Raw genomic sequence first — 8,730 nt, 5'->3', positions numbered from 1 at the left:
AAACAAGTTTCTTTGAATTAATTAAACCTTGTTGTTTGGTTTAAAAGGAAAATTGTTCTGAAGAATTTACATGCTTTTGTTATAACAAGGGCAGATGTTGTTATTGGCATCTACTGTCTGCAAAAAAACTAAATAAAAACACAATGTATCTCAGACACACAGCAGTGTACATCATATAGATCACAGTAATTAATATGAACAGGTATCAAGAAATAAAGATAAATATAATGTCATATATTACTGTGTTTTGTTATTTTTTCCATAATTCTGCAAGACAAGTAAATACAACATAAACCCAAAGTAACTTTAAATGAAAATATGCTTTATTATGAACTTAAACAGGCCCTATTATGCTATTTTCCGGGTGCATATTTTTTATCTCATGTTAGTTACAACATGTTTACATGCATTAATGCTCATAATCCGCCTTGTCTTTCTCATCCTGGCTGTCCTGCAGCACCTCTTCTCAACCTCTCTCTGAAACGCTCCGTTGTAGCGCTTGCTCCTCCAGAAAGAAAGAAAAGTCTGCCCTGATTGGTCAGCTAGCCCGCTCTGTTGTGATTGGTCAACGTTTCACATTTCAAAAAACTCTTCCTCCGGAGCTTCAGCTCCATCTCTCTTTTGTTGTTTGAGGGCCAAACTAGCCGGAAGGAGTTTTACGTCACTTCCGTAACATGATGACCTCATAAAGTTACAGAAGTGAAGGAGAGAATTCAATGGAGCCGTTTCAGAAAGCTCAGGAGCAGTGATTCTGAGGGGGAGGGTAACTCATTTTAGGCGTGGACTTCAGGTTTTACACTCTACGACCTTTTACATGTACAAAAACATATATAACACACTAAAGAAGAGGGAAAAGGTGGAAAAGCCAAGGCCACTTTAAAAGTATGCATTCAGCTGCAAGAATTTGATCAACTAAGGTCTGTTATAAATAAAAGTGAGCTTTACACCATGCAATGCATTATATCAAAAATGTCTTACAGTGCAGTAATGTGACAAGAAACCTTACATTTTGTAAATAATCATAATACATTCAAGTGCATCATTCAAGGCAAACAAAAGCCATCGAGGCACATAAAGGTTCTCAGATGACATTATGGCCGCTCAATCATGCAAGGTAGACTCTTCTCCTCACTGCCCACCCTCCCATGTGTGCCCCTTCCTTCCTTCCTCCCTCCCCCCACCCACCCACCCTTACACTGACATACATCTGAGCAGGACCCTGCACCTTTTGTCTTGGGCTCCCTCTTTGTTAGCAGCTGGTGGACAGAGCAGCAGCCTGCAGCAGCAGCAGCATGTCTACTTTACAGTAACCCTGTAATGACAACACACACTGCAACACATCGGCCATCTTTATTTCTGAATGAGGGACAGAATAAATTAACACAAATATAAAATGTTATTGTTTGGATTTTATTTGAATAAAGACGATAAACCTTTTGGGGGGAGTGTGACAACAACTGGACGGAGGCAGTGTTGAATGGGATCGGTGCTATATATATATATATTTTTTATGAATGTAGTTTATTATTAATGTAGTTTATTATAAATGTATTTTATGTATTATTATTATTATATTAAACTATATGTTTATTATTATATAATATTGTTTTTATAAAATTGGGACATGTGTCAACACTTTAATATCAAATCTATCTATCTATATATCTGTCTATCTATTTGTCTGTCTATCTATCTGTCTGTCTGTCTGTCTGGTGGAAACGTGCATCAGCAGCATCATCACCACCAAAGTGAACTGCAGATAACCCCATGACGTGGCAGACACAGTATGGAAAGCCTATATAAAATTCTCAGAGCCCGCATGTATCTGGTGGTGGTCTGAGCCGCTGATAAGGCTTCGCAGGCTATCTGACTTCAGTCTAGATGAAGGATGAGCTTCTCAGACGTAGACGTTGTCCATCCTGCTGATGCTCCCTCGTCTCATCGTAAACTCTTGTGCACCCTCTGGTGCTTGCTAGTCTCCCAAACTTCTTTGTGTAGCCTGCTTTGCAGATTGTCTTCCTTGTCTGTGTGGTTGCTCATTATTCAGAGACAGACGGATCTCAGGTCATCTGCAGCTGCAGCAAAGGAGAAGCAGGAAAGATGGCGATCATCCATTAGACCGACCGGGCGCACGCATGAAATACGAGGACAACTTTTGGGAGGATCGCTTGAGGAGAAGATTGTACCAGTGAGTTTTTTTCTCTCTCTCCACCTCTTGCACTATATTGCCAGTTTCGCCAAGATTTCGGCTCAGGCTTTCAGGGCTGTGCGAGAACGTCGGTATGGTAGATCATGGGATATAATATGGAGAGCGCCTCGTGAATGACCTGGAAAGAGCTGATCCAACCCCCCCACCCCCCTCTCCACCTTCCTCCACCACCTTTTTTCTCTCCTTTAAATCCAGGTCCAGCCGACTTTGGGTGAGGGAGCCGGGGAGATATTTTAGTCGGGTGGGCGCTCCGGATGGCAACAATGTAGCCAAAGTCAAGTGGGTCTTCTCGCGTCCCAGTTAATACCCTATCCGACCTACCGCTTCCTCGCTATGTCGCCTTTCGGGTTTGTTGTCAAAAGTGACACAAGGAAATGGACGCGGCGGTGTAAAGAGGGGTCGCCTGCGTGTGTTTTCTGCGGCGCCGGAGCGGAGTGCGTGTTTTTTTTTTGTTGTTATTCTGACATGTCTGGTCAGGGGAATTACTGGCCCCGGCCGTGCGTCCCCCCTTCTCCCGGCCGTGCGTGTGTTTGTTGCGCGTTAGCTTCAACGGAGAAGCCATTGCGAGGATTGCTCTCCTCTCCCAACCAGCCAGCCTCCATTAGCGACACAGAGGAGCTGGCATAGCCGCTGGTCCAGTCACACACACAGAGACACACACACACACACACACACACACAAACACAGAGAGAGAGAGAGACACACACACACACACACACACACACACACACACACACACACACACACACACACACACACACACACACACACTATGAAAGCCATGTCCAGTGTGAGGAAGCTATATGTGCTCCCCTCCCTTCCCCTGCTTCTCTCAATTATAAAAAAAAAAAAAAAAAAAAAAAATCTTATCTGGTGGCGATTTTGAGTCGGTTCTCCACAGGGTTGGAGCTTGATGGTGGTGAAATGGTAGCTTTTTAAAAATATTTTGATTCTGATGTTTTTGGCTCTGGTTGCTACATTATTGCCAGCTTGTCCCCTGCACATGTTTTGGATGCCTATTTTTTTTTTTTTAATTATTTTTTGCTGTCACTGGTTTCAAGTCAGGTATGTCATGACTAGAAGGGCTTCACCATAAAATGGAGGAAAGCAGATGAGTCTCCAAGGAGAGCCCTGGAGTCAGACAGGCAGGATCCCTCACGCCAGAACAAAGGTTGTGTTCATAAATGACACGGCCACAGCCTCTTCTCCTCCTCCTCCTCCTTCTTCCTCTTCTTCTTCTGCTTCTTCTGCTTCTCTTTCTTCTTTTTTTCTGCTCGGAAGTTGTGTCTTCTACAGGAAGCAGAAGAACTCTGAGAAGTGAGGTTAGATCCTTCAGTGTGGCTTTCAAGGTTAACTTCATGAACTTGCTGCTTTTATTATTGCATGATTGAATACAATGATATGAGCTTTAAATATATGTTGGATTTTTTTTGTTGCTGTTGTGAGACTTGCAGATGACACTTTTGGACGACATGTGTGTGATTGTGATGCCTGAGGGACACGTGGATGAGATGGGAATTTAAATGCCGAATAATGCAGTGTTTTGGCCATGCAGGTAGTTAATGTTCAACAAAGTAGTCTCAGCTCTCTCTCTCTCTCTGTCTCTGTCTCTCTCTGTCTTCTCTGTGTGAAAGAGAGTGAAGTAATAACTGCAGATAGTTTCTTTAAGGAAGTTCTCAAGATGATTCTTGTTTCATTTTGTTTTAGACAAAGTTTTTGGGGAAAGTTAAGTGTTTATAGTCTTACTCATAATTTGTAGACTAATTATTCACACAGGAGCTAAAGGACTCTGCTGTTTATTGGGTGTTATTGTGAGCTTGTACCTATTTATTTGCTTGTTTCAACTATATTTAGATACTTTTGAAAGTTATTTTGGGGGAAATATATTTTGACATTTTTGGCACCCTATGTTCAGTGTTCAGCCTGAGGTGACTTTTCACACATTATATCCTAAAGGTGTCTGTTGACCAGTCTGTCAGGAGAGTGAAGGAGGTGTGTTTGCAAGCTGTAGTGTGTTCCTGTGTCCGTTACTGTGTGTGTGTGTGTGTGTGTGTGTGTGTGTGTGTGTGTGTGTGTGTGTGTGTGTGTGTGTGTGTGTGTGTGTGTGTGTGTGTGTGGCTGTGCTACGCTCTGCAGTTCCCCTGGCCACTGTGTGAAATCTTGCTGACAAGGAGACTGTGAGCTTGACACAGTGTGCTGCGACAATGCTGGGGCTGAGAAGAGCAATCAAAATGGTGGCGATGCTCCTTCTCCCTGGCGTGGCAGGGCAAACAGGTTCTCAAGGAGGAGCTGATAGAGGACGGGCGGGCGGGCGGGATCTGCTGCGGTCGACACTTTTGTCGACACAGACGGGTGCTATGGATACAGTCAGGTAGACAGTGGATGTTCTGAAAATGAGCCCAATGATGTTTCTTTCTACACAGATTGTCTCTGGGATACTGACATGGTCTGCTGTCTCTGTGCATTTAGAGTTCCTGTCGTAACTTTCACAAGCCTTCAACACATTCTTGACTCTTTCTCAATTTTGAAGCTTATTGGTGGTTGCTGCTACACTATAAACTAATCTGTGTGCTCAGGTTTTTTCAGTTCAACTCACCAGCTAAGGTCATGTGGGTCATTCAGGGCTGTTTGCTTCTGCTGTGGCAGAGAAGACATTTTCTAGTTGTATAGTGTAGTGTTGTACAGTAAACCAAGGCTGGATTACTGACAGGGCATAGTAGGGAACTATGCAGGGGCCCCAGGCTCTCAGAGGCCCCCTGAAGTCCCCAGGTTCTCTGTGTGGCAAATACTTTGTTGTAATTAGAATATTTACACGTGTCTGGTTAAATACACCACTAAAGTATTTAAAACACTGAAAAGCACATGGCCCCAAGGTGGCTCCTGCATGTATTGAACTCCCGTTTTATAGATGGCCTGTGTCCAAAGTGTACAGCTGAAATGATGAGTCAATAATTCAATTAAGGATTTGCTGCTTTTCTCTGTTTTATATTATTTTAAACTGATATAATTGTGAACCATTGCTTTTCTCTGTCATATATTAAGTTAGTTAATGAATATGTTTGGATTTTAGACTGTTTTTAAGACGAAACAACACATATGAATATGTGACCTTGGGATGTGAAAAAGTGACAAAAGTATTATTCAAGAAAATAATCATAAGTTCCAGCCCTTCTACATCGGAATTTAATATCTAAAGTACAGCGGGTAAAATAAGTATTGAACACGTCACCATTTTTCTCAGTAAATATATTTCTAAAGGTGCTATTGGCATGAAATGTTCACCAGATGTCGGTAACATCCCAAGTAATCCATACATACAAAGAAAACCAAACAAATAAGTTCAGAAATTAAGTTATGTGTAATAAAATGGAATGACACAGGGAAAAAGTAGTGAACACGCTTACTGAAATTTATTTAATACTTGGTACAAAAGCCTTTGTTGGTAATGTCAGCTTCAAGACGCCTCCTGTATGGAGAAACTAGTCGCATGCATTGCTCAGGTGTGATTTTGGCCCATTCTTCCACACAAACAGTCTTCAAATCTTGAAGGCTCTTGGACAACTCTTCTGATAATTCTTTTCACTCCTCTGTCAGAAATCTTGCAAGGAGCACCTGGTCGTGGCCGGTTTATGGTGAAATGATGTTCTTTCCACTTCCAGATTATGGCTCCAACAGTGCTCACTGGAACATTCAGAAGTTTAGAAATCCTTCTGGAACCAATGCCATCAGTATGTTTTGCAACAATAAGGTTGCAAAGGTCTTGAGAGAGCTCTTTGCTTTTACCCATCATGAGATGTTTCTTGTGTGACACCTTGGTAATGAGACACCTTTTTATAGGCCATCAGTTGGGACTGAAGCAGCTGATATTAATTTGCACTGACAAGGGGCAGGATTGCTTTCTAATTACTGATAGATTTCAGCTGGTGTCTTGGCTTTCCATGCCTTTTTGCACCTCCCTTTCTTCATGTGTTCAATACTTTTTCCCTGTGTCATTCCATTTTATTACACATAACTTAATTTCTGAATTTATTTGTTGGTTTTCTTTATATGTATGGATTACTTGGGTTGTTACCGACATCTGGTGTACAGCCAACATGGGGCTTTGGTTTACCAGAGTAGAAATACTGGTTGATTTCTTTAAGTTAAGGCAAAATGCATTACTTCTTCTTACATCTTCATATTTCTAAAGCTGCTGTAATTAAACATACTACATTTAGAATATATTTAAAGAAAACTGAATTATTGAATTGATAATATAGTCTCTTGCAACATTCTATAAAATACCTTTTATTTCTTTTAACATTGACCCTTGTAGATTTAATTGTAGTTTCATCATATCTGGAGTACTAGAAAGGCAAATCCAAATCAAAGTGGTTTAATTTTACCTCCTCATAACATATTTCAGTGACATTTTTACTGCAGTTCAGCTTCAAGGTGACAAGGCAGAACTGAACTAGAGATACTTTTAGAAAAAAAAATTACATAACTGGATTTTTGTAAGGTATTTCAGGATTATACTTAAAAAGCCCGACAGAGAGGACATAGTATTAAACAAGAGAGAGTTCTGTGAAGGTTTGAATGCTGGAAGGAAGTGGTTGTGAAGCTCATCACTCAGTCTAATACTCCTTCTGTGTCTGTTGCACACACACACACACACACACGCACACACACACACACACACACGTACGCACACACACGTACGCACACACACTCCTCCTTCTCCCTCACTCACTCACTCACTCACATTGGGTGATGCACTCCTCCATTCTTCTCTACCTGGGGCAGTGAAGAAGGCCAGGGAGACGCACAAAAGCAAATTGAAATGCTCCAGTGAGTGCTTTCTTGACATGATGCATGGCTCATGAGATGCAGCCTGGCCCTGCTGTTACACTTGTAAGTGTGCTGAAACACACAAGGCCCACATCCAAAACACTACAGTCATTACAGCATAGCTAAAACCTCATTGCTTTCTGCTTGCATTTCACTGACCTTCTTCACTCCGTAAACACATTTGGTTCATGATTTAGAGATTTGCCTTTTGAAGTGAAAGCACAACATTGTTACAGTAAAGAAACCTGTCAGGATCTTCTGAATAATTTAATGCTGTGTAACTAGGTATAGGCCTATTTGAAAAACCAAAAAGCAACACGACGTCTGAGTTTAAATGGAACAAGGAAGTGGCTCGCTGGTGGTGTCATTCCAGTTGCTGTTGTCAGTTGCCACGTTACACTGCTGCAGAACTGGTTCCTCCTCTCTGCTCTCCACCAGAACATCAACAGTTCAACGTCACCTTTCCCCTCCTGGAATAAATGCCTGTAGCTCAGTATAGCTCACAGATTTGTCTTATATAGGGGGACAGTTTCATAGAAAATGAAGACTTCAGGTATAAAGTGGCTGAGCTGATGAGACAGATTGTCCGGTGAGATACAATTAAGCCATCTACGCCGCGTACTCAGGTTTCCAGTCTAAATTCAGGATTTATGCCTTCGTTTAAAAGACACAGTGAACCAACTCTGTCAGCCCAGAGCTGCCGGTGGTGGAAAAAAAAAATCCTGAATTCTTTGGAGACGCCCGTTCCTTGGGCAGTGTGGTGCCACCGGACAAGGCCTTCATTGAGCAGGAACAGGAGTGGTCTTGTAGAAGGGATCCACACTGGCTCGGCCTACGAAGCAACAGAGCTGTCCAAGGACGATTAAATATTTAAGAGCTTGGAAAGGAGGTCTCAGTGGTAAGTTAATATTGATGGCTCTCTCATCTTTCCCTTCTCAAACTGGTTGAGCTGCCTCAAGAGGTCAGCTTTGGCGAACCTGGACAAGAACCTCAACTATAGTCTTCTTAGATAAACCTACCATTAGCTTTAAAAAGTCCCCCAAAAAGGTCTTTCCTCCAAAGTTCCTGCGAGCTAAGCAGGCTGAGTTTGACTTTTCCGCTTTTTGCATTGTTTCCTGTGTCCTCTTTTGGCCACTCTGAAGTACTCCATCCTAGCTTGTAACCTCACCCACTTGCTGTAACTGTAGTAACTGCCATGTCAGGCATATAAGCAAGTCAGCATTGCAGTGTTTTCTGGCAGTTGTCCACTGAGCACCACTTACAAGAAACCCCTCAGTGCATCTCACAGTCTTTTCTTGTAATCCTTCTTTTTTTTGGTGAATTGGTGGATTTGGATACTGCAGGGATATTCAAAGATTAAAAAAATACAAGAATGGAATCAAAGGTTTAGACTTTGAGATGAAGCAAGAGCATTTGGTGGAAAATGATCTCTCATAGTGATAGGGAAGACAACGTTACATCGTACAAATAATACAATTAACTGAATTGGCGAGAGATGACCTTAGTCTGTGTTCCCAGTTATCCATATATGTTTTTCTGAGATAATAAAGAAGTCTGTGAGACAGTAGCAGATAGATTTACGTCAGGAAATGGTTTCCAAGGAGAGATGGACTACAAGGCTTGGAATGTAAGGTTTCCTGGAGTGATTGTCTTTGTGGAAAAACACTTCCTGGTTTCTCTCCAAGAGATGT

At 41.9% G+C, this 8,730-nt stretch overlaps 1 protein-coding gene across 2 annotated transcripts in view; it reads left to right on the top strand.

Annotated features, from left to right (window-relative positions):
- The first annotated feature begins 2,035 nt into the window (after positions 1-2,035).
- The window catches only part of znf462 (zinc finger protein 462), a 51,059-nt gene continuing 44,364 nt past the window's right edge, over positions 2,036-8,730 (top strand). For both annotated transcript variants that reach the window (XM_054612495.1, XM_054612497.1), the window contains exon 1: positions 2,036-2,188. The gene's annotated coding sequence lies outside the window, so the exon portion shown is untranslated. The remainder of the gene's footprint in view (positions 2,189-8,730) is intronic.

This window comes from Anoplopoma fimbria, chromosome 14 (genome assembly GCF_027596085.1).
Source record: "Anoplopoma fimbria isolate UVic2021 breed Golden Eagle Sablefish chromosome 14, Afim_UVic_2022, whole genome shotgun sequence".
Classification (NCBI taxonomy): Eukaryota; Metazoa; Chordata; class Actinopteri; order Perciformes; family Anoplopomatidae; genus Anoplopoma; species Anoplopoma fimbria.
This window is presented reverse-complemented; position numbering and strand designations above follow the sequence as displayed.